This window comes from Mandrillus leucophaeus, unplaced genomic scaffold (genome assembly GCF_000951045.1).
Source record: "Mandrillus leucophaeus isolate KB7577 unplaced genomic scaffold, Mleu.le_1.0 Scaffold1639, whole genome shotgun sequence".
Taxonomy (NCBI): domain Eukaryota; kingdom Metazoa; phylum Chordata; class Mammalia; order Primates; family Cercopithecidae; genus Mandrillus; species Mandrillus leucophaeus.
Genome location: NW_012101631.1, coordinates 128145 through 150662, shown reverse-complemented (window position 1 = coordinate 150662; position 22518 = coordinate 128145). Strand labels below are relative to the sequence as shown.

The 22518-nt window shown below is 38.5% G+C and overlaps 1 long non-coding RNA gene and 1 pseudogene across 2 annotated transcripts in view; one reads left to right on the top strand and one right to left on the bottom strand.

The window, feature by feature from the left end:
* The window catches only part of LOC105536840, a 138334-nt gene that overhangs the window by 27757 nt on the left and 88059 nt on the right, over window positions 1-22518 (top strand). Inside the window, exon 2 of the long non-coding RNA XR_001005632.1 lies at window positions 15842-16014. This is a non-coding gene — a long non-coding RNA (uncharacterized LOC105536840). The remainder of the gene's footprint in view (window positions 1-15841; window positions 16015-22518) is intronic.
* LOC105536839 lies at window positions 7516-10823 on the bottom strand (annotated as a pseudogene). Its single transcript, XR_001005631.1, has one exon. The product of XR_001005631.1 is annotated as a cAMP-dependent protein kinase type I-alpha regulatory subunit pseudogene (transcript).

Genomic DNA, 22518 nt, shown 5'->3' with positions numbered 1-22518 from the left:
CCAGTCTGTGTCTTTTAATTGGAGCATTTAGTGCATTTACATTTAAGGTTAATATTGTTATATGTGAACTTGATCCTGCCATTATGATATTAACTGGTTATTTTGCTCGTTAGTTGATGCAGTTTCTTCCTACCCTCGATGGTCTTAACATTTTGGCATGTTTTTGCAATGACTGGTACTGGTTGTTCCTTTCCATGTTTAGTGCTTCCTTCAGGGTCTCTTGTAAGGCAGGCCTGGTGGTGACAAAATCTCTAAGCATTGGCTTATCTGTAAAGGATTTTATTTCTCTTTCACTTATGAAACTTAGTTTGGCTGGATATGAAATTCTGGGTTGAAAATTCTTTTCTTTAAGAATGTTGAATATTGGCCCCCAGTCTCTTCTGGTTTGTAGAGTTTCTGCCGAGAGATCTGCTGTTAGTCTGATGGGTTTCCTTTTGTGGGTAACCTGACCGTTCTCTCTGGCTGCCCTTAAGATTTTTTCCTTCATTTCAACTTTGGTGAGTCTGGCAATTATGTGTCTTGGAGTTGCTCTTCTCGAGGAGTATCTTTGTGGCGTTCTCTGTATTTCCTGAATTTGAATGTTGGCCTGCCCTACTAGGTTGGGGAAGTTCTCCTGGATGATATCCTGAAGAGTGTTTTCCAACTTGGTTCCATTTTCCCCTCACTTTCAGGCACCCCAATCAAACGTAGATTTGGTCTTTTTACATAATCCCATACTTCTCGCAGGCTTCGTTCATTTCTTTTTCTTCTTTTTTCTTTAGGTTTCTCTTCTCACTTCATTTCATTCATTTGATCCTCAATCGCTGATACTCTTTCTTCCAGTTGATCGTGTCGGTTACTGAAACTTGTGCATTTGTTATGTATTTCTCATGTCATGGTTTTCATCTCTGTCCTTTCGTTTATGGCCTTCTCTGCATTAATTATTCTAGTTATCAATTCTTCCACTCTTTTCTCAAGATTTTTAGTTTCTTTGCACTGGGTACGTAATTCTTCCTTTGGCTCTGAGAAGTTTGATGGACTGGAGCCTTCTTCTCGCATCTCGCCAAAGTCATTCTCCGTCCAGCTTTGATCCGTTGCTGGCGATGAGCTGCGTTCCTTTGCAGGGGGCGATGCACTCTTATTTTTTGAATGTCCATGTTTTCTGCCCTGCTTTTTCCCTATCTTTGTGGTTTTATCTGCCTCTGGTCTTTGATGATGGTGATGTACTGATGGGGTTTTGGTGTGGGTGTCCTTCCTGTTTGTTAGTTTTCCTTCTAACAGTCAGGACCCTCAGCTGTAGGTCTGTTGGAGATTGCTTGAGGTCCACTCCAGACCCTGTTTGCCTGGGTATCAGCAGCAGAGGCTGCAGAAGATAGAATATTGCTGAACAGCGAGTGTACCTGTCTGATTCTTGCTTTGGAAGCTTCCTCTCAGGGGTGTACTCCACCGTGTGAGGTGTGGGGTGTCGTCTGCCCCTAGTGGGGGATGTCTCCCAGTTAGGCTACTCAGGGGTCAGGGACCCACTTGAGCAGGCAGTCTGTCCTTCTCAGATCTCAACCTCCGTGTTGGGAGATCCACTGCTCTCTTCAAAGCTGTCAGACAGAGTCGTTTGCTCTGCAGAGGTTTCTGCTGCTTTTTGTTGTTGTTGTTGTTGTTGTTTAGCTGTGCCCTGTCCCCAGAGGTGGAGTCTACAGAGACAGGCAGGTTTCCTTGAGCTGCTGTGAGCTCCACCCAGTTCGAGCTTCCCAGCAGCTTTGTTTACCTACTTAAGCCTCAGCAATGGCGGGCGCCCCTCCCCCAGCCTCGCTGCTGCCTTGCGTTAGATCGCAGACTGCTGTGCTAGCAATGAGGGAGGCTCCGTGGGCGTGGGACCCTCCCGGCCAGGTGTGGGATATAATCTCCTGGTGTGCCCGTTTGCTTAAAGCACAGTATTGGGGTGGGAGTTACCCGATTTTCCAGGTGTTGTGTGTCTCAGTTCCCCTGGCTAGGAAAAGGGATTCCATTCCCCCTTGTGCTTCCCAGGTGAGGGGATGCCTCACCCTGCTTCAGCTCTCGCTGGTTGGGCTGCAGCAGCTGACCAGCACTGATTGTCAGGCACTCTCTAGTGAGATAAACCCAGTACCTCAGTTGAAAATGCAGAAATCACCTGTCTTCTGTGTTGCTTGCGTTGGGAGTTGGAGACTGGAGCTGTTCCTATTCGGCCATCTTGCTCCTCCCCCTCTGGGTTTTTTTTTTTTTTTAATTGATTTTTTTTTTCTTTACTCTTTTTGAGATGGAGTTTCACTCTGTTTGCCCAGGCTGGAGTGGAATGGCGCGATCTTAGCTCACGGCAACCTCTGCCTCCCGAGTTCAACAATTCTCCTGTTTCAGCCTCCTGAGTAGCTAGGATTCCAGGCATACACCATAACGCCAAGCTAATTTCATATTTTTAGTAGAAATGGGGTTTCTCCGTGGTGGTCAGGCTGGTCTCGAACTCCTGACCTCAGGTGATCCACGCACCTTGGCCTCCCAAAGTGCTGGGATTACAGGCGTGAGCCACCATGCCCAGCTGCATTGATTTTTTTAATTTCAATTTTATTTATTTATTTTTTGCTCTAGTCTTTGTTAGTTCTTTTATTCTACTAATTTTGGGCTTGTTTCCTCTTGCTTTTCTGGTTTCTTTAAGATGTATTGTTAGATTGTTTACTTGAATTTTTTCCTCTTTTTTGATATAGGCACTTAATAGCTATAAAAATCACTCTGAGTACTGTTTTTGCTGCTGTATCCCAGAGGTGTTGATATGTTATGTTTCCATTGTCATTTATTTGAAGAAATTTTTCAATTTCCTTTTAATTTCTTCATTGACTCACTGGTCATTCAGGAGCATATTGTTTAGCTTCCATGTATTTGTATCATTTCCAAAATTCCTTGTTATTAATTTGTAGTTTTATTCCATTGTTTTCAGAAAAGATGCTTGATATTATATCAATTTTTTTAATGTTTTAGGACTTGTTTTTTGACCTATCATATGGTCTGTCTTTCTGAATGATCTATGTATATTCTGCAGCTCTTAGATGAAATGTTCTGTAAATATGTGTTAGATCCATTTGATCCATAGTACAGATTAAGTCCAGTGTTTCGTTGTTGATTTTTCTGTCTGGAGTATCTGTACAATGCTGAAAGTAGGGTGTTGATGTATTCAGCTGTTTTTGTATTGGGGCCTATCTCTTTAGCTCTAATAACATTTGTTTTATATATCTGGATACTCCAGTGTTGGGTACTTATATATTTAAAATTTTAATTTCCTCTTGCTGAAATGACCCCTTTATCATTATATAGTGAACTTCTTTGTCTCTTCCTGTAGGTTTTTCTTGAAATCTCTTTTGTCTGATATAAGTATAGTGACTCCTGCTCTTTTTTGGTTTCTATCAGCATGGAATGTCTATTTCTATCTTTTTATTTTCAGTTTAATTTTGTATTTATATGTAAAGTTTGTTTGTTATGGGCAAAAGAATAATGGGTCTTCTTTTTTTACCCATTCTGCCAGTTTATGACTTTTGATTGGAGGGTTTAGAACATTCCTGTACAATGTTATTATTGATAAGTAAGGATCTACTCATGTCATTTTGTTGTTATTTTCTTGTTGTTTTGTGGTCTTCTTCCCTCTTTCTTTCCTTCCTGCCTTTCTTTAGTGAAGGTGATTTTCTCTGGTGATATGATTTAGTTTTCTTGCTTTTTGTTTTTTGTGTTTCCACTGTAGAATTTCTGGTTTGAGGTTACCATGAAGCTTGCAAATACTATCTTATAACCCATTATTTTAACCTGATAACAACTTAACAGTATTTGCGTAAATAAGCAAACAGAAAAGGTGCTAATAAAAACTCTGCACTTTAATCCCATTCCCTTAGTTTTTAAGCTTTTTATTGTTTCTATTTGTTTCTTGTTGTACTCACTATGTTTGGAAAAGTTATTGTACTTATTATTTTTTATTGGTTCATTGTTTAATCTTTCTACTTAGGATGAGTAGCTTACATACCAGTTACAGTGTTATAGTATTCTGTATTTTTCTGTGTACTTACTATTACCAGTGAGTTTTACACCATCAGGTTATTTCTGTTTGCTCATTTAATTTTTTTTCCTTCTCATTGAAGTACTCCCTTTAGCATTTATTGTAGGAAAGGACTGGTGTTGATGAAATCCCTCAACTTTTGTTTGCCTGGGAAAGTCTTCATTTCTTCTTTATGTTTGAAGGATATTTTTGCCAGGTATACTGTTCTGGGATAAAAGTTTTTTTCTTTAGCATTTAAAATATGTCATGCCACTCTCTTCTGGCCTATAAGAGTTTTCCACTGAAAGGTGGGCTGCCAGATGTATTGGAACTTCATTGTATGTTTTTTGTTTCTTTTCTCTTGCTGCTTTTAGGAACCTTTCTTCATCCTTGGCATTTGGGAGTTGGATTATTAAATACCTTGAGGTAGTCTATTTTGGGTAATATCTGCTTCGTGTTCTATAACTTTCTTGCACTTGAATATTGCTATCTTTCCCTATGTTTTTGAAGTTTCTTGTTGTTATCCCTTTGAATACTATTCCTACCCTCCTCTCTTTCTCTACCTTCTCTTTAAGGCCAGTACCTCTTACATGTGCCCTTTTGAGGCTGTATTCTGGATTCTGTATGTGTACTTTGTTTTTTATTCTTTTTATTTTTTATCCTCTGTGTATTTTCAAATAGCCTGTCTTCAACCTCCCTAATTCTTTCTTCTCCTTGATCCATTCTGCTATTAAAGGACTCTGATGCAGTCTTCAGTATACCAATTGCATTTTTCAGCTCCAGAATATTTGCTTGATTCTTTTAAATTATTTCATTCTCTTTGTTAAGTGTATATGTTAGAATTCTGAATTTCTTCTTTGTGTTGTCTTGAATTTCTTTGAGTTTCTTCAACACAGCTATTTTGATTTCTTTGTCTAAAAGGTCACATTTCTCTTGTTTTTCCAGCACTGGTCCCTGGTGCTCTATTTAGTTTACTTGGTGAAGTCATGTTTGCCTGGATGTTGTTGATACTACTAGATGTTCTTCATTGTCTGGGTGTTGAGGAGTTAGGTATTTATTGTAGTCTTCACTATTTGGATTTATCTGTAGCCATCCTTCTTGGGAAGGCTTTCCAGATATTTGAAAAAAGCTTGGATACTGTGATGTAAGCTGTTTCTGCTGTAGTAGGCATCCAAAGCCCAGTCTTCTGTAGTTCTTGCAGACTTGTAGAGATACTGCCTTGATGGTTTTGGACAAGACCTGGGAGAATTCTCTGGATTACCAGGCAGAGACTCTTGTTCCCTTCTTCTACTTTCTCCCAAACATACAGATTATCTCTTCATTCTTAGCCACCTAAAGCTGGGGCTGATGTGACACAAGCAGCCCGGTTGCCACCACCACCATGACTGTGCTTACTCAGACCTCAAGCCAGCACAGCACTGGGTGTCACCCAAAGCCTGCTGTAACCACTCCCTGGCTACTGACTATGTTCTTTCAAGTCCCTGGGGTTCTACAGTCAGTGGGTGGCAAAGCAGCCAGGCAGACATAATTCTGGGTTTGAGTCCAGTCTCCACCATCTTCCAGCTTTATGATGTTTCCTTTCCTTCAGGGAAGCAAGGCCGCCCAGGCCCTGGGTAGGTCCAGAGGTGCCATCTGGGAGTCAGTGACCAGAGTCAAAAAACTTCAAAGTCTACCTGATGTTCTATAGTACTGAGGCTGAGCTGGGACTCAAACCACAAGATGCAGTACTTCCCACTCTCTTTCTCTTTCCAAAGGCAGAGGAGCCTCACTTGGTAGCTATCATTCTTAGGCCACAAGGAGTACTGCCAGAATACCTCTGATCTTCCCTTAAGGAAGTTAGCTTGTGGTGATTTCTACCTGGCCTGGGACTCACCATTCAGAGCAGTGGGCTCCCCTCTGGTCCAAGACAGATCCATAAATGCCATCTAGGAGCAATGTTCTCAAATCAGGGACCCCAAGAGCCCACTTGGTGCTCTAAACCCCTGTGGCTATGCTGGTACCTAAGGTGCAAAAATAAGTCCCTTTTTCTCCCTGCTTTTCTCTAGCAGAAGGGATTTTGCCCCATAGCCACCACAGCTGGTTATGTGCTGAGTCCCTCCCAAAGCCAGCAAGTATCAGCGGCTCACCCAAGGTCCTCAGCATAGTACCTGGGTATCACTGCTGATTATTTAGAGCCCAAGGGCCCTTCAGTTAGCAGGTGATGATTGCTGCCAGAACTGAGTGTTTTCCTTCAAGACAGCAGGATCTCTTCTGACCCAGAAATGTCATCTGGGAGCTACAGCCTGGAACGAGGGACTCTCTGCTCTTATTGGTACCCTATCCTGCTGTGGCTGAGCTGGTGCCCAAGATGCAAAACAAAGCCCTTCCTACTCATCCCTCTCCTCTCCTCAAACAGGAGGAAAGGGTCTTTTGGAGCCATGAGCTGTGCAGCCTGGGGTAGGGGAGGAGTGATGCACTCCATTGGCTGCCCCAGCTGGTGTCTAAGTATTTCATGAGCGACCCCAGTCCCCTGTCTTTGGGCCAGGTTCAGCAATAGCTCTCTCCTAAGACTTTCAGTCCTTATGGCCTACAATGCCCTTCAAGTTTACTTGGAGACATAGAGCACTGTGGGCCTTGGTGGAGAGGTTTGTGGGAACTCAAGTTCTGATCACTAGGATTGGTGATTTCCCTTTGGCTAGGGCTGATTTAAATGCTCCCTGCATGTGCGGGCATCAGCTGAGTTTGTTCCAATTTTCCTTTTTGCTCTAAAGGACAGCACTGAGTTCAATGCCTCACAATTGCTGTGTTCTTTCTCCCTGACCCCAAGAAGCTCTCTGCACCATGCAGCTGCTGCTGGGGGATAGGGGAGGGTGGGCGTCAGTGATTCAGGGCTGTTTTTTCTGTCTTCAGTGCGTCTTTCAGCAATATGAAGTTAACACCAGGTACTCTGAGTACACACCTGAATTTTATTTTCTATGAAGGTGTTTTTTTGTGTGTGTAGATGGTTGTTAAGTTGGTGTCCTTGCAGCAGGATGATCAGTGGAGCCTTTTATTTTGCCATTTTGTGCCGCCTTCTTTTCTGTTGTTAGATATGTATTTATAAAAATTGTATAAACAGCTGTATGCCTTAGCAAATATGTATCTCTACCAAATTAATTATTTATAATCTTTTACGTATAAATTAATAAAGATTAAACAAGTTCTAAGGAAATTATCAACGACCTATAAATCTTTACAAAGATCTAATTATATATTTCTTTTAAGAATTTAAATTATTTCATCTCTTTTTATTACTTGACCTACCATTAAGACAATCTATAATAAAAAAAAAGTATATTAGCACACATGGTATAATCAGACTGGGAATCAGGAAGCAATACAAAATGGTCCTTTGGCCATCTATACTTTCTAGAGCAGTAAATCTCATAAATTCACTTACCAAGCCCAGGAATAATGACTTTTAAAAGCCTTGAATATCAACTAAGACAAATTACTCCAATTCTGATTTCTCATATACACAAAGATAAAGCTTTAGATGTGATCATTGTTTAATGTAGACTTATCTTTAAATTTTTTAATTAAAAACTACAGAAGGGAGTAAACAGCAAGCCAAATGATTTAAGAGTAAAACTCACTTAGAAAGCATTATATGTGTCTAAATATACATGAGCATGATTATATACATACATGAAACTGCAATTTTATGGCATTCTAAGTAACTCATTTAAGTACATTTTGGCATTTAAACAAAGATCAAATCAAGCTTTAAGCTTGTAAGAACATAATTTTCATTTTTAATTTTTTAAATATAAAAAGGTAGCTAAACACAAAGTACAGATCAGAAAACCCTCATTTAATATAGATTACTTTGGAAATTAAAAAATTTGTAACATGGTGGCTTTCTTACCCACCCTAAAATGTACATAAAGCCTCTTCCCCAGATTTATACTTCATACTTAGTAACAACCTAAAAGTTTTTCAAATGTATGAAAAAAATCTACCATGACCAATTTAAATTACTTAGGAAAGGGCAGGAGAAGGGATCAATATTCAGAGTCAGTTAGTTGCACACAGATGGAAAAATGCTTTCAGTCACTCCCAAATATAACCCTACATTACCTTATATATAAATCACAACAAAAATAAAAGTGCCTACATTACAGAACTGTGAAAGTTTGTTTAAAAAAATAATAAAACTGTTGGGTATCATTGGAATAATGTAACACGTAAGGCTGGAAAATACTGATACTGAAATAGAGTTAAGACTCAATACACAAGTTTACTTTAAAAACGAAAGGAAAGAAAGAAAGAAAAGTTTGCCAGAGAAATAAATGCTAGATAGGAAAGCAGGACTTTCAGCAGGATAGCCTTTTAGACCAATTTGAAACAACACAGACACATTACACCCTACAATCAACCCACCAGAAATTCTGAAATAAAAAGGAAAAAAAGACTAAACCAAAGTAAAAAACTTCTTCCAAAATCTCATGCCCCAGTGAATCTCACAGGGAAAGTTCCCGACACTGAACTTTGTCCGCCTGCCATTTCTCCCTTTAGCAGCATCACCTCTTTTCTCGGTTAGGACGTTTGCTCCATCTGTATCTAGTCATAGCAAATCCAATCTCCTGGAATCAGTTTAATAAGCAGAGGAGATTATACTGGAGTCAGCTGAAGGACATACTTTAACCAAAAGTTCTAAATTAACAACCAAGATTGCAGACCTCAAATTCTTATTCTCAATTCAGCATCTGATCAATTATTTGGCACTAGCTGGATAAAGGTCTTAATCGAAATTTGTGAGCCGAGGCAGATGTAGTTAAATACTAACCAATATTTGCAGTCTATGAGTTAGTTTCAAACTTAAAAGGCAGGTATAGATAGCCACACTTAAAAGTATTTCAGAATTGGAGAAGAAACATTAATAACAACATATAAATAAAACCAGGCAGATTAGCTTGGCAAACAAAAATTCTGGAAAAAAAAATTGAACCAATCATATCTCATTGATAATTAGCAAAAATGGGCATTTTTCCACCCTTAAACTAGTTTAATCACAGGCAGATGTCTTTCTACTATACTAAGATTTTCTATATCCATTTTCCCTAATCTTTAGAGCTTGATGAGAAACCATTTATTCTACAAAGATATACAGCATATATGGCCACAGTCTAAATATGCTTAGAACTGGAAAATTATGTCACTTAAAAAAAAAAAAATCTTGCACTGTTACATCATTACTCTACGGTAATTCAATAGGTGCTGGGATCTGCCCTCACCAAAAAGCATGACACTCACTGCCCAGGGTGAATACTAACACTGCACAAAGAGAAGCAGTAACAGCAAAGTCTCCATAGAACCCTTTCTATTTATTTAACTGTGTATGAGCATTCAGTTAATGCTCCAAATTGAAAATAGTGCAATAAAAGCAACTTTCAATATATAAACAGACAGGAAGCTGCGATGCCAGTGGCCACTTGGCACTGCAAGTAGGGAAAATAAAGCAGTCTGCATGAGTGAAGCATGGATTGGGGAGAGGAGAAAAGGGGAGGCACAGGAGGCAGATTTCAGACAGACAGTGACACAAAACTGTTGTACTGCTGGATGTTTCGTTTGAGGATGTCTGAGCATGGGCCAAGAACACATTCAAATCTAGGTCGGTCCAGCTTAACGCACTTCAAGGGGCCACGAGCAACGACTGTGGCAGCACGAGGACGATTCATCAGTAGTGCAATTTCACCAAAATAATCAGAAGGCCCCAATCTTCCCACTTCAACAAACTCTTCATTTTCTGAGTGACGTTGTAGCACAGCAGCTGACCCCTCTAAAATAATGAAGAACTCATCCCCTGGTTCTCCCTGCACCACAATCTTCTGCCCATCTTCAAACTGCACTGGTTCCAATGCATGAGCTACCGTAAGACGTTCCCACTTGTCCAGAGACTCTAGAATAGAGACTTTACTGAGGAGTTCCTCATACATCTTCCGCTTTCTCAGTGTGCTTCCCATGAGGATTCTTCTATAGCTGTCTTGGTCGATGCCCCACAATTTCACATTTGTCTTTGCTTTGACAGTGGCTGCTCTAGGTGTTCCATAAATCAAAGCAAGTTCTCCAAAGCTCCCTCCTTCCCCAACACTAGTTGCCCATTCATTGTTGACATAGACATCCGTCTCTCCTTGATCAATCACATAGAAGTTATCCCCTTCATCACCTTGCTGAATCACAGTCTCTCCTGCGATAAAGGAGACCGAAAACATGGCATCAAAAATATCACTTCTCTCATTATCATCAAGATGTGAAAACAGCACATTTTTCTCAATGGCTTTGGCTAAAGCAGCCATCGTCTTGTAATCTTTTGGTATAACCTTTCTAACATATGATGTGGCATCTTCCTCCGTGTAGACCTCAGCGCTAATAGCCCTCGTCGCCTCCGACCTTTAACCACTGGGTTGGGTGGAGGAGGAGAGATCTCATCTTCCCTTGAGTCTGTACGAGTGCCTGCTTTCTGCAGATTCTGAATCTGTTTTGCCTCCTTCTCCAACCTCTCAAAGTATTCCCTGAGGAATACCATGGGTCTCTCAGGTCGAGCAGTGCACAACTGCACAATAGAATCTTTGAGCAGTGCTTGAATGTTATGCTTCTGGACGTAGAGTTCACATTCTTGAAGGCTGCGTGCCTCCTCGCTGGCGGCAGTACTGCCAGACTCCATGGTTCTCTGGGGACGGGCAACGGCGGGCGCAAGGCTGCGGGTGCGAGGTGGCGGCGTACCGAGCTCCCTCAGCGCTTTGCTCCCAGCCCCGCTCCACTCTGCGATAGGGGCTAGGCGACAGCTCCACCGGAAACGGCCCTAATTATATATTTCTATGTCTCTTCACTGTCCCCTCACTCATACGTACTTCCTAGCCTTTGGTATCTATCATTCTAATCTCTACCTTCTTAAGATCAATTTAGTAAAGTAGTGTGACTATAGTTAACAACAATGTATTGTATATTTCAAAATAGCTAGGAGACAGGACTGGAAATTTTCCCAATGCATAGAGATAATAAATGAGGTGATGAATACCTCAAATACCTTGACTTGATCATTACACATTATATACATATAAGAAAATATCACATGTACCTCGTAAATATGTACAAATATTATGTATCGATAAGAAATTAAAGTTTAAAACACCTTTACAAATTTTATGTTACATTATACATATACATGGCCCAGTGTTTTTTCCATGTAACTATTAATGGGCCATGAGAATTGGGAACATAAAAGGCCTTGAACCCACATAATTCCGAGTTTGAGTCCAGTCTCCACCATCTTCCAGCTTTATGATGATTGCCAGGTTATTTAACATTTCAAGACCTCAATTTCATTGTCTACAGAATTGGAACAGTAATACGCACCTGATAGTCTTGTTCTTTGGGTATTTATAGTATTCTATCGAAGGCAATGAGCTATTTAAATTCAGAATACTGCCATTACTGTATTTGGAGGGTTGTTGTTTTTGTTTTTTTTGTTTGTTTGTTTTTTGTGGGGTTTTTTTTTTTTTTTTTTTTTTTTTTTTTTTTTTTATTACATTGCAAGAATTATTTTGTTAATTCTTTTCAGTACACAGAGAAAGCAGATACTTGGTAATCTTTACAAGGACAGGATGGATGGCCATCTTTCTGATCACTCTATCTTTAGGGCCAAGCATAGTGTCTGACTCATGACAGATACTCAGTAAGTATTTTTGGACTCAACAAATGAAAAAGCATTTATGCATTTTGCCTTTAAGTTATAATTCAGCAATTTAGAACAATTGTGAAATGCTCAGATTAGTACAAGTGCATCTTATAATGCTTTGTAGTATAGGAAGTTTTAACAGTCTTGAGTGACTAGAGCAAACTTTTAGCAAAATACCAACTAGTGGAAGTTTCACTGAGTCATCGTGAACATGCCAGCAGGCTAAGCTCTGAATAGCAGGTCATTTATATATTGGCAAATTTCTAAATATTAGAAAATCTTGAAAATCTCTAAGCCTTGTGGATATTTTAAATTTTAATTTACTTAAGAAATACAGCATCTTGGGCTGGCTAGGCACTGCAGAGAAAGATGAGTAATCTGAATAAGCTAATAACATAGAAAGAAAGAGCAGACATCCAGTACCAGGTTATAGATGCTACAATTGAGGTTTGAACAGCTTGCCAGGGAAGCCGAGGGCAAGAGGTATAATCTTACACTTGGATGAAGTGTGGTATCCTGGGGTGTGGTGAAGTGACAGAATAGTGCCAGGAAATGTATCTTAGAGGTGTCAACCATTGGAGCTGGGTTATGAAGGATAGCTAAGATTTAGTAACTAAAATGAGGATGTCACAGGCAGAAGAAACAATATTTGAAAAGCCCTGGATTGAGAGAAAGAATGCCATATTTTGTAAACAACAAGGCATCTATATAGGTGGATTTTAGATTAAAGGCATGTGGAGAAGAGGGTGAATTAGGCCTAATATATCAGGTTCAGGAGTTTGGATTTTATTTATCAGGGCATAGTGAAAATAACTGTACCTTTGTCCTGATACATGCTTTGGGTCTCCAGTATATGTATCACTTATCAAACTGAACTGTAATAGACTGACATTTTTAGGCCTAGATTACTATGGTTTGTAGGACCAATGTGATTTACATAATGCTCCCTAATTTGTTGCAATTCTGTGACTGTGATCTGTGACTATAATAATTATCATGTTTTGCACATGTATGTTTATTGAAGCACTATTTAAAATAGCAAAGACATGGAACCAATCCAAATGTTCATCAATGATAGACTGGATAAAGAAAATGTGGTACATATAAACCATTGAATACTATGCAGCCATAAAAAGGAATGAGATCATGTCCTTTGCAGGAACGTGGATGAAGTTGGGAGCTATCACCCTCAGCAAACTAACACAGGAACAAAAAAACAAACACCTCATGTTCTCACTCATAAGTGGAAGTTGAAAACTGAGAACACATGGACACAAGAAGGGGAACAACACACACTGGGGCCTGTAAGGAGGGTGGTGGCTGAGGGGAGGGAGACCATTAGGACTAATAGCTAATGCATGTGGGGCTTAAAACCTAGATGACCAGTTGATAAGTGCAGCAAACCACCATGACACACATAACTTGTATAATAAACTTGCACATTCTGCACATGTATCCTGGAACTTAAAGGAAAAAAAATGATCATGTTTGTATCCTTGCTTTGTGCTGCAACCTTTCACAGCTTTTAGTGAGCCCACTTTGGTAACCCCTCTCCCAACTTTCTAAATTATGTTTTCTATTCTGCTATATACTAACAAATTAAATCATTAAACTTGCTAGAATTATGTGTGAATTAAGACTAAGTTCCATGTAAAGATATAGAGTACATTTGCTACCATAGGTCTGCTCTTGTCCATGGCAAACAATGCCAATTGATCATAGTTTCTATTCTCATAGAGTCGACTTAAGACCTCAAAATTTCTTCTTAACACAGCTCTGTGTTTCAGGCAGCTATTACCTAATTAGTAGAAGTTGTTAAGAGTGATTAACTCCAGTTTTTATGACTAGTCTAAGAACTCTCTTTTGAGTACATTTTGTGAGTCTGAACGCAGGAGCTATTTGATTTCACAGATTTTCTTTGTTGTTTAATTTTCGTTTCTCAGCTATGGTCACAGAGGTGAGAGTGTCAGAGAGTGCAGGTATTCCTGCTCCAAGCACTACATGTTCATGCACTTTAATTGCTTAAATTATTAAGTAGATTAAACTTTTAAATTAAAGCTTGGCCTACCAACAAAACTCCAGGCAACCAAAGGATTTTATGAGCATTCTTGTGATTTGGTCTAGGAAAAACTGGTCTGAGCATCACAGATTATTAAAACTTCGAAGTCCCATAAAATTACTATCTAATTTTACTCCACTAATTTTGTGGATGTGAAAAAAGATGACCGGAGAAGCTAAGTGACTTTCTCAATATAACACAGTGAAATCAAGCCTAGAGCCCAAGGAACTCAATTTTATAAAATCCTCTGTGTACACCTTCAGAATAGAAAAGGTAAACTCTAGTTAAAGTGAAATTATTCCCGAGCTGATTTCATACTAGACTCTGAATTAATGAGATTTTATTATTTAGAAGTGTAGAAAATTTGACTATGTTTTCTTACCTTATGCAAATATCACTGACTGAAGTTATATGACAAAATGTTTTAAACTTGGGCTCCCTGCATTTTCTCTCTGCTCTAATTTATCTTTCCAGGGGAGCTGAAGGAGATGTTGAAGACATCCTGCTTTCAATAAGCCAACTGGATCCTCCTGTGGTTAGTTCACTTAACTTTCTGTCTGAGGCTCCAACTGTCCCCTTGACATTGTATTGGCGCAGTCTCCATTATATCATATCTCAGACTCAGTAAATTGAATAAAAATATTTTATTGGTTGATTTATAGGAATAAGCAACATATCCCTGAGTTATCAGAAAATACTTGCAGTTGAAATTGTAAAAGATTGATATTTTATAGAAAACATTGTTTACTATCTCTCTGGGCACTAGGAAACATCCCTTAAAAAGGGTAGTTTGCCCCTGTCTAAAACCTCTGTTTTGTTTTCCCCTGCGACTAATTTCTTGAGGTCGTTTTAGAAGTCCTGATCGTTATAATTGTTAATGAAATGTTTAAAATGTATGTGTAATTGTGTATTGGTAAGAGTTAAACATACATATGGAATGCCAATTTTTGCTAAGAAGCTTTTTTTGAGATTACCCAGTAACAGCAGATGTTAGGCATGCTTGCCTGTAGGTAAAATATGAATGTTTTAAAGTACTTGAATTTACTGTTAGCATGAGCACCTAAAATATGTAAAAGTGATTGACTTCCTCCTTCCCTGGATCCACATCTCTTCCTAAACGATAGAATGTAAGCTGCCACTGTGCTTCAGTTAAAATGGGGGCAGTCACTTTAACAGAGCCTTGTGTCCTGATTGCAGTGGCATGTGGCTGCTGTACTCCAACTGGTGGGGCCCTTGCCCTCTCATGCAGGGAAACAGATGACCCAGGGGCTAGAGGTTTTGGATACACATTCTCCTTGTTCTCCACATATTGTGCCAACATTTAGGATTAAAAGTGTGTGATGGTGTGTTTCCTTCTAAAATTCTCTATCTCTTCTTTGGGAGTCTGGAACTTAGGGTGGCGAGTGTTAGCAAAATAGAGTATATTTGCTTTTGTTCACTCAAGATTTAATACAGAGGAAACTTAATCTTCATACATTTTGTTTTCACATAACTCTAAATGGATTCCTTTGAGCTAGAATTGGCAGCTGTTTCCTGATATGTAATGGAAGCATATGCACCTTAAAGAGGATTTAGAAAGGAATCTGATGATATGAGGAAGATTCCCATTAAACAAAGTGAAATTTGACCATACATCATTCATAGTATTTCATGAGGTAGAAAGAAAATATTGTTGAGAAGAGACCAATGTAGTAGCATAACATATTTTACAGAGTAAACTTTTTAGGTTATTATCATGAGCACTCTTACTAAGTGAGAGTAATGCAGACTTAAGAACGTTTCGCCTATTATTCTTAATTAAAGACTAGTGACAGCACTAAGGCTGATGGCGAACAAAGCAAAAATATCTAGTATTGCAATGTATTTTTTCCTATCCTTTCTTCTCTTCATTCCATCATTCTGAGTTACATGGATCTTATGGAATAACATGATGGAGTAATGAAGGTCATCATGGGAGCCACAATTTATTGCTTAAATCAACTTAGAGCAGAATCATTGCAGGATTTGCCAATGTCAATATCCATGTCTTTAGTTACCATCTATTAAGTTATAAGGTCAGTGTCTTTAATTATTTCAGGTATGGAAGAAAATTCAGCTGAAATTTGCTAGAAAATGAGTTGTGTTGGAAAGAGACTGTAGAGACAGGCAAATGGAAGAAGAAAGCTTCTGTGCCCCCACAGAAAGCGACTGAAAAGTGTTAGCATGAGCAAAAGTTCCTATCTAATATTATATGCTTTCCTTTGCTCCCAGGTAAGGTCCTGCTGTTTTGAAAAGGTTCTTTTCTTACCCTTGTCTTGCATACATAAAAAACACTGCCGTTTTTTCTTGACTGTCCAGAATGGTTGATACTGTTTTTAAAAGACTCTTTGTCCCCTTAGTTTTATCTTTAAAGTCTTTCAAGCTATTGGCAACTATACCAAATTTTCTATATACTGTTTTGTAGTGCAGTTTTTCACAGAAAGAAAGAAAGCAGCTTGATCTTTTTGGACTTGAGGCACTGATGAAATGTTCCTGAAGACATTTATGATATAGATACCCAAAAGTAGTATTCAGATTAAAAGCCACTCACCACTAATGAAATCTGGATTGAATGTTTAGTTTGTTCTAAATTTAGAATTAATATTAATGTAGCTGCTGTTTCTCTCTAGATATTTTTATAGTCAATTCAAATTACATTTGTTTGGCTTTTTTCTCTTTTTAAATTAGGGAATGTCCCTCAAATGGGCATGTGCTGAGGTTAATATGACCATGTTTGCAAATAATCAGGGCAATTGTTTTTATATTATTGCATAATATGATTTGGAAAATTTCTTCATCAGTATAAAAATATATACTTGGTCTAGAAAACATTGTCAAATTCATTGTTATTCTCAACTGTCAAAGAGTCTAAGTTGTACTGAATTCTCCTGTGTATGTCTTCATCTATACTTAGCAAAACAAGCTAAAACAGGATATACTATTCTTTTTTCATCTTACATTTCTTTGATTTCCATAGAGGAAAAGTAATTTTTATATGTTCTCTGACAACTACCTTCTCTCAGCAAAACAATTTTTGTTAAGTTCTTTCCTGTTGCTCTAGCAGCCCCTATTGCTTAGTGCTGCTCTCTGATATTCAGATATACTGTTGTGCCAACCGTTTTAAGGAAGCATCCTGTTGTATGCTATAATTAGCCAAAAATGTTCCCGTGGAACTTACAATGGTCATGTTAAAAGAATAAACTGAGATTCCAGTTTGTAAATTAGCTTTGTGGATAGGGCACACATGAATACATTTGGGGTTTGATCACAATAGCTTGAACTAAAACACAGAAAGTTTTTTTTTTTGTTTTATCTTGTTTTGTTTTGTTTTACAGTGCAAAGCTGAGGACAAAACTAGAGAAGCAGTAGCTGTGTAGTTAAGCCAACCCAGTTAAATTTACTTATCTTGGGTGACTGCATGCCATACATACTATATGTCCAATACTGCTAAACACTGAGGGTGTTCTGGAAGTACAGATCTTCTGCCTCAGGGAATTTATATTCTAGTTGGGAAGTGTAAGCACTTAGAGACAGCAATAAATTGAATGCTAATGCATGTAATAAATAAGTACTGAGGAATGTAGAAAAGAGAAAAACTCCACCTGAACTTTAAAAATAATACAATCTAAATGTTCATTTCATGCTTAGAAAAATTGAGGTCCAAAACTGTTGAGGAACATGGCCAGGATCACACAGTTTTTAGCCTCACAGAAGAAACTAGAATCCAGATCTCATGGCTCATTCCAGGCTTCTTTACACTAGAGGTGTCTCCTAATTTAAGCCTCAGTTATTTCTTTGACAATGATTTCAAGTCAATCCTTAACTCAGATGCTTATTTCCTGAAGGACTAAGTAATATTTTGACATAAAATTCCTAGAAACCCATTTAACACAATGAAACATAAAAATTGATAATAAAAGAATAAAAATTAAATAAAACATCTATATTCATTTACAGATGATTATTAAATATATAAAATTAATTAGTGTGAAAAAGCTGCTTATGTTTCTTTCAGATAAATATTCTGTATGAGCTATATCAACTCAGAATACTTAAATATGAATTCAGTGAAACTGGGAATGACAATGCCTTGGAGCAATTCATTGTTCAAGAATCTTTGGACTGAATTCATAATTAGAGATTTCTGCTTGAATTGTTATTTGCAATTTTATACATATATACATATTTGGAGAGAGGCAGTTTCTAAGACAATATCTTCTTCCCTGATCTCTTGCTCTCCCATTTCTATAGTAGTTAGCTGAGTCACTGTAGTTGCAGACAGGCTTGTCAGTGATTGCAACTGATAGAATAAGGAGGTATCTGGGCTTCAGTGTTAACATCAGCACAGTTATTAGGCAATCTAAGTGGAATTTTGGCCACAAGAGAGGGAGCACAAGTCAAAGTATTTTAAATCAGGAATTTCCAATATACTTTATTGGATATGAGAGTTGAAGAAGAGGAAGGAATCAAATCCAGGCCTAAAGACATGGAATTACTGTGTCTTAAACAAAAGTGGGAAAAGTAGAAAGGAAATTCTACCTCTGCTACTGATACAAAGAGGCATGGATGTTTGCATTGAGGTGTATTGAGGCAATAGTGAATGCTTTTATTGGAATGGATCTTTGGCACACTTTACTTGATAGTGTATCTATGCTATTATGCTGACAGTCCACCTTGAGCTCACACACATCATTCTCTTCCTTTCAGATATCATTCCACAGAGGCCAGATCATGGCTTGCTCTGCCATTTGGAATGCTCTGAGCTTAAGCAGTTGTCTCAGCAATGCTTTTTATTTGTTTTTCCTTGAGGCCATGCCAAAGTAAAGCTCATTGAGATATAGCCAAAACTTCCAGATGTTGCTGGATGTTATTTTGTGCTCTCTGGGGAAAGCATTGTTTTCCAGTGAAACTCCTCAATTATTTTCTCCAAAACCTTTCTGAAAATTTTACTGAAATAAGTAAAAAATGGAACAAACCTTCAGAGATACGAGATTCTATGAGACATTGTTTCTGTGTCTCAGAAACATCTGCATGGTGTCAATCCCGAAAGAAGAGGCTGAAGCACAAAATATGATTGAAAGAGTTTACCTGAGCCAAAGTAAGGAAAGCTGCCTGGAAGACTCAGACCCAAGTAACCCTGGATATGAGCTCCATTTGGCCTTTGTTACAAGCAGGTTTTTAAAGGCAAAAAAGGACAGCCAGTGGGCTGTCACAAAGTTGTTTGTCAGGAATTTTCACTGGTTTACAGAAATTACATTGATTATTAATTGGCTATATATTTTTATGGTATAGGGTATTGGATATCGTGTCCAGCGTAGCATTATTAGGTTAATTTGTAGCTACTTGTGGCAAAAGTTTGCAGTTTTTCTAGCTAAATACATAGCTCAAAGTGGGGGGAAGTAAGATGTGATTGTTATTTCATTTGAATGCCTTTCTGGGCCTGATAATTTGAAAGGCCTCACATTCCTTAGATAGAAGTTCTTTTCTTTACTCGTTTCCCTTTTTTGATAAAAAATCTTTCTTCTTGAAAACATTGATGATCAAAATCTGTGTGTCAAGATGTCCCTCACTGTTGGAAAAGCTCATTCCTGGATAATTCTTTCAAAGTCCCAGTGTCGAGATTGCAACTGATAGAGTAAGGAGGTATCTGGGCTTCAGTGTTAACATCAGCACAGTTATTAGGCAATCTAAGTGGAATTTTTTTGTGCTCTCATTGGGAAAGCACATTCCCTGGTAATCTCATTCCATGCTAGGTAGAGGGAAGGAAAGGAGACATCTCAGCAAGGAATTTAATCCTGTCTGGGTTTATGAACAATCCTTCCTTAGAAATAAAATATCCTAAGTATTTTACCTGTGTCTGGCAAAATCGGAGTTGCTTTTAGAAACTTTATGTCCCTTGGATGCCAATTATTTTAAGAAATTCATGCTATCACCCTTAGAAGCTTGCATATTTAGAGAGCAAAGGAAAAGATTATCCATATATTGGACAAGCATAGATCCCTCTGAGAAATATACATTGGCCAAGTCAGATTTCAATAATTGAAAAAAATTGGTAGGGCTCTCAGTATAATCTTGGGGCATAATGATCTGGGAATACTGGCAGTTGTCATAAGTAAAGGCAAATAAATATTGACTCTCTGGCTCTACTGGAATGCTTAAAAAAAAAAAAAAAAAAAAAAAAAAAGCACTGCATAAATCAGCCACAGTAAATTTCTCACTTTCAGGAGGGACTGCTGCCAAAAGAATATGGGGGTTTTGTACCATCGGATGTCTTGGGACCACAGCGTTGTTGACAGCTCTCAAATCTTACAGGAAATGCCGGCCCTTCCTGTTCAGCTTCCTATGGAAAGGGTCAGAATGTTATATGGGCTGGTGCAAGGAATAATTAGACCTTATTATAGGTCTGGTTCCTTTCATTGCTTCGGACCCTACTGGATATTGTCTGATATTGGGTAAATCTTAAGCAGATTTGCTTTCACTTTAATGGGGGTATTGAATATATACATTTTTCTTTTCTTTTTTTCTTTTGTTTTTGTTTTTGAGACGGAGTCTTACTCTTTTGCCTAGGCTAGAGTGCAGTGACGCGATCTTGGCTCACTGCAAGCTCCGCCTGCTGGGTTCATGCCATTCTCCTGCCTCAGCCTCCCGAGTAGCTGGGACTACAGGCGCCCGTCACCACGCCTGGCTAACTTTTTGTATTTTTAATAGAGATGGGGTTTTACCGTGTTAGCCAGAATGGACTCGATCTCCTGACCTCGTTATCAGCCCTCCTCGGCCTCCCAAAGTGCTGGGATTACAGGCATGAGCCACCGCGCCTGGCCGGTAGTTGAATATATCTTAATGTTAATGGAAGATTGGGACCATAAGTGGTCCAGCAAAGTTTGCAATAAATCATTAGTGTCATTTCCTATTCTTGGTTTAGAAAAAAAAAAAAAATGTCAGATCTGTTTTATAATCTCAGTGGTTTAATTCTCATTCTGTAATTGTTCCATTAGCTCCTTCTACTCTAAATTTAACATTTCCCCTTTCTGAGAGAGGGGAATGTATGTATTGCGAAGTTCCAAAAAATATCTGTCTGAGAGGTGTATAGGAGCCAAGGGACCATGCAGAAAGGAATGAAGGTTACTCAATGAGCCTTCATGGAATTCTAAGGGTTTGGACTTATATACAGTCATAGGTCGATTAGATACCCCTACAGTTCATATAGTTTATTACTCTGAGGAAGGGGACGATTTAAGGGGTGTAGGGTTGAGGACATAAAGTGACTATGAGGGTGCATATCTGTTCTCCATTTATGAACATTTCCACTTCTCCTAATGGGAAAATCCCATTTTGATCCTCAGAGCAACCCTGTTCATCTTATGGCATCCTGTGCTTTTGTTGTTCCTGCTATTATTTATGTTTTCTATAATCCTTTCCAAAATGGCCAGGCTTTTTGGAATAGAAGCAGACACCTCTTTTATCATTAGAAGGAGGCATTTGTCTTTTCTTAAAAGGCCTGGTTTGACTAGCCAGTTGTTGAGGTGCAAATTAATAATCTTTAAGCCATTAGTTCTGTCTTTTTTTCTGATTCATTTTGGTCTGAAAGCTTACTAATTCATGGGTTTGTATATTCATCCAGTTAAGAAGCTAGTGTCTTTTAACTAAGGTAACCAAGTCCTCATTTAAGCAATTGAAGAAAGTAGAGTTTATGAGAAAATTGTTCTGGTAATCTTGGAGGCTAGTGTCAACCATTTTAGAATATTGTTTAAAGCTTATCTCATTACCATTCCAAATAACTACACATTCATCTGGCCTTTTGAGTACATTGCTCAACTCCCCTCCAATATACATTTTTTTTTAAAGGAAAGACCTGGGGAATGGCATCATGGAGAGACTTGGATAAAATGCAGGCCCCTTCATGGTCTGCTTCAGTTTGTTTTTGAAAATCCTCTAAACGATTATTTCAGTTTGCCTTTTTTAACCACCCAATGGCCTTGCCTTCTGACACCAACATATGAATTAATTGATATAGGTCAGAATATCCAGGCTCATAAGTTCAAAGTGTCAGTTCAAATTCTTTTGCAAACCATATAGATTCTTGGAACAGGTCAAGGAAGCCTTTGATAACACTCTTAAATTCAGTTTTTGCCCAAGGGGTGTTGGACCCACCTCTTCCTGTATATCACACTTTGAAAAAGGCTGCCAGAATAGAAGTTTCAGGGAGGGGATCAGAGACATGGAAAGTTTCCTCAGGTGCTGGTGCTAGAAGAAGTAAAGAAGAAGAAGTAAAGCAGAACAGGAAGGTTCAGATAAAGGAAAAGATGAAGATGCAGGGGTGGGAGAAGGAGGAAAAGTTAGAGTTGAAATTGAACACGTGTTTCTAATGGCAGTTGTTTCTTAAAAGAGGATTCAGAGTTTGAAGCTTGATTTCCCATAATTTAGGAGCTTTTCAAAAGTGAGCAAGGTCATGAATATGTTTTGTGTTTGAAGTATGCTTCTTATGAACATCACTCCTCTAGATGTCACCCAAGAGTCAAGAATAGCTCTCTTATGTTTTCCATAATGGTTGAACTAGGTTACAATCGCACCAGCAGTGTAAAAGTGTTCCTATTTCTCCACATCCTCTCCAATACCTGTTGTTTCCTGACTTTTTAATGATTGCTATTCTAACTGGTGTGAGATGGTATCTCATTGTGGTTTTGATTTGCATTTCTCTGATGGCCAGTGATGATGAGCATTTTTTCATGTGTCTGT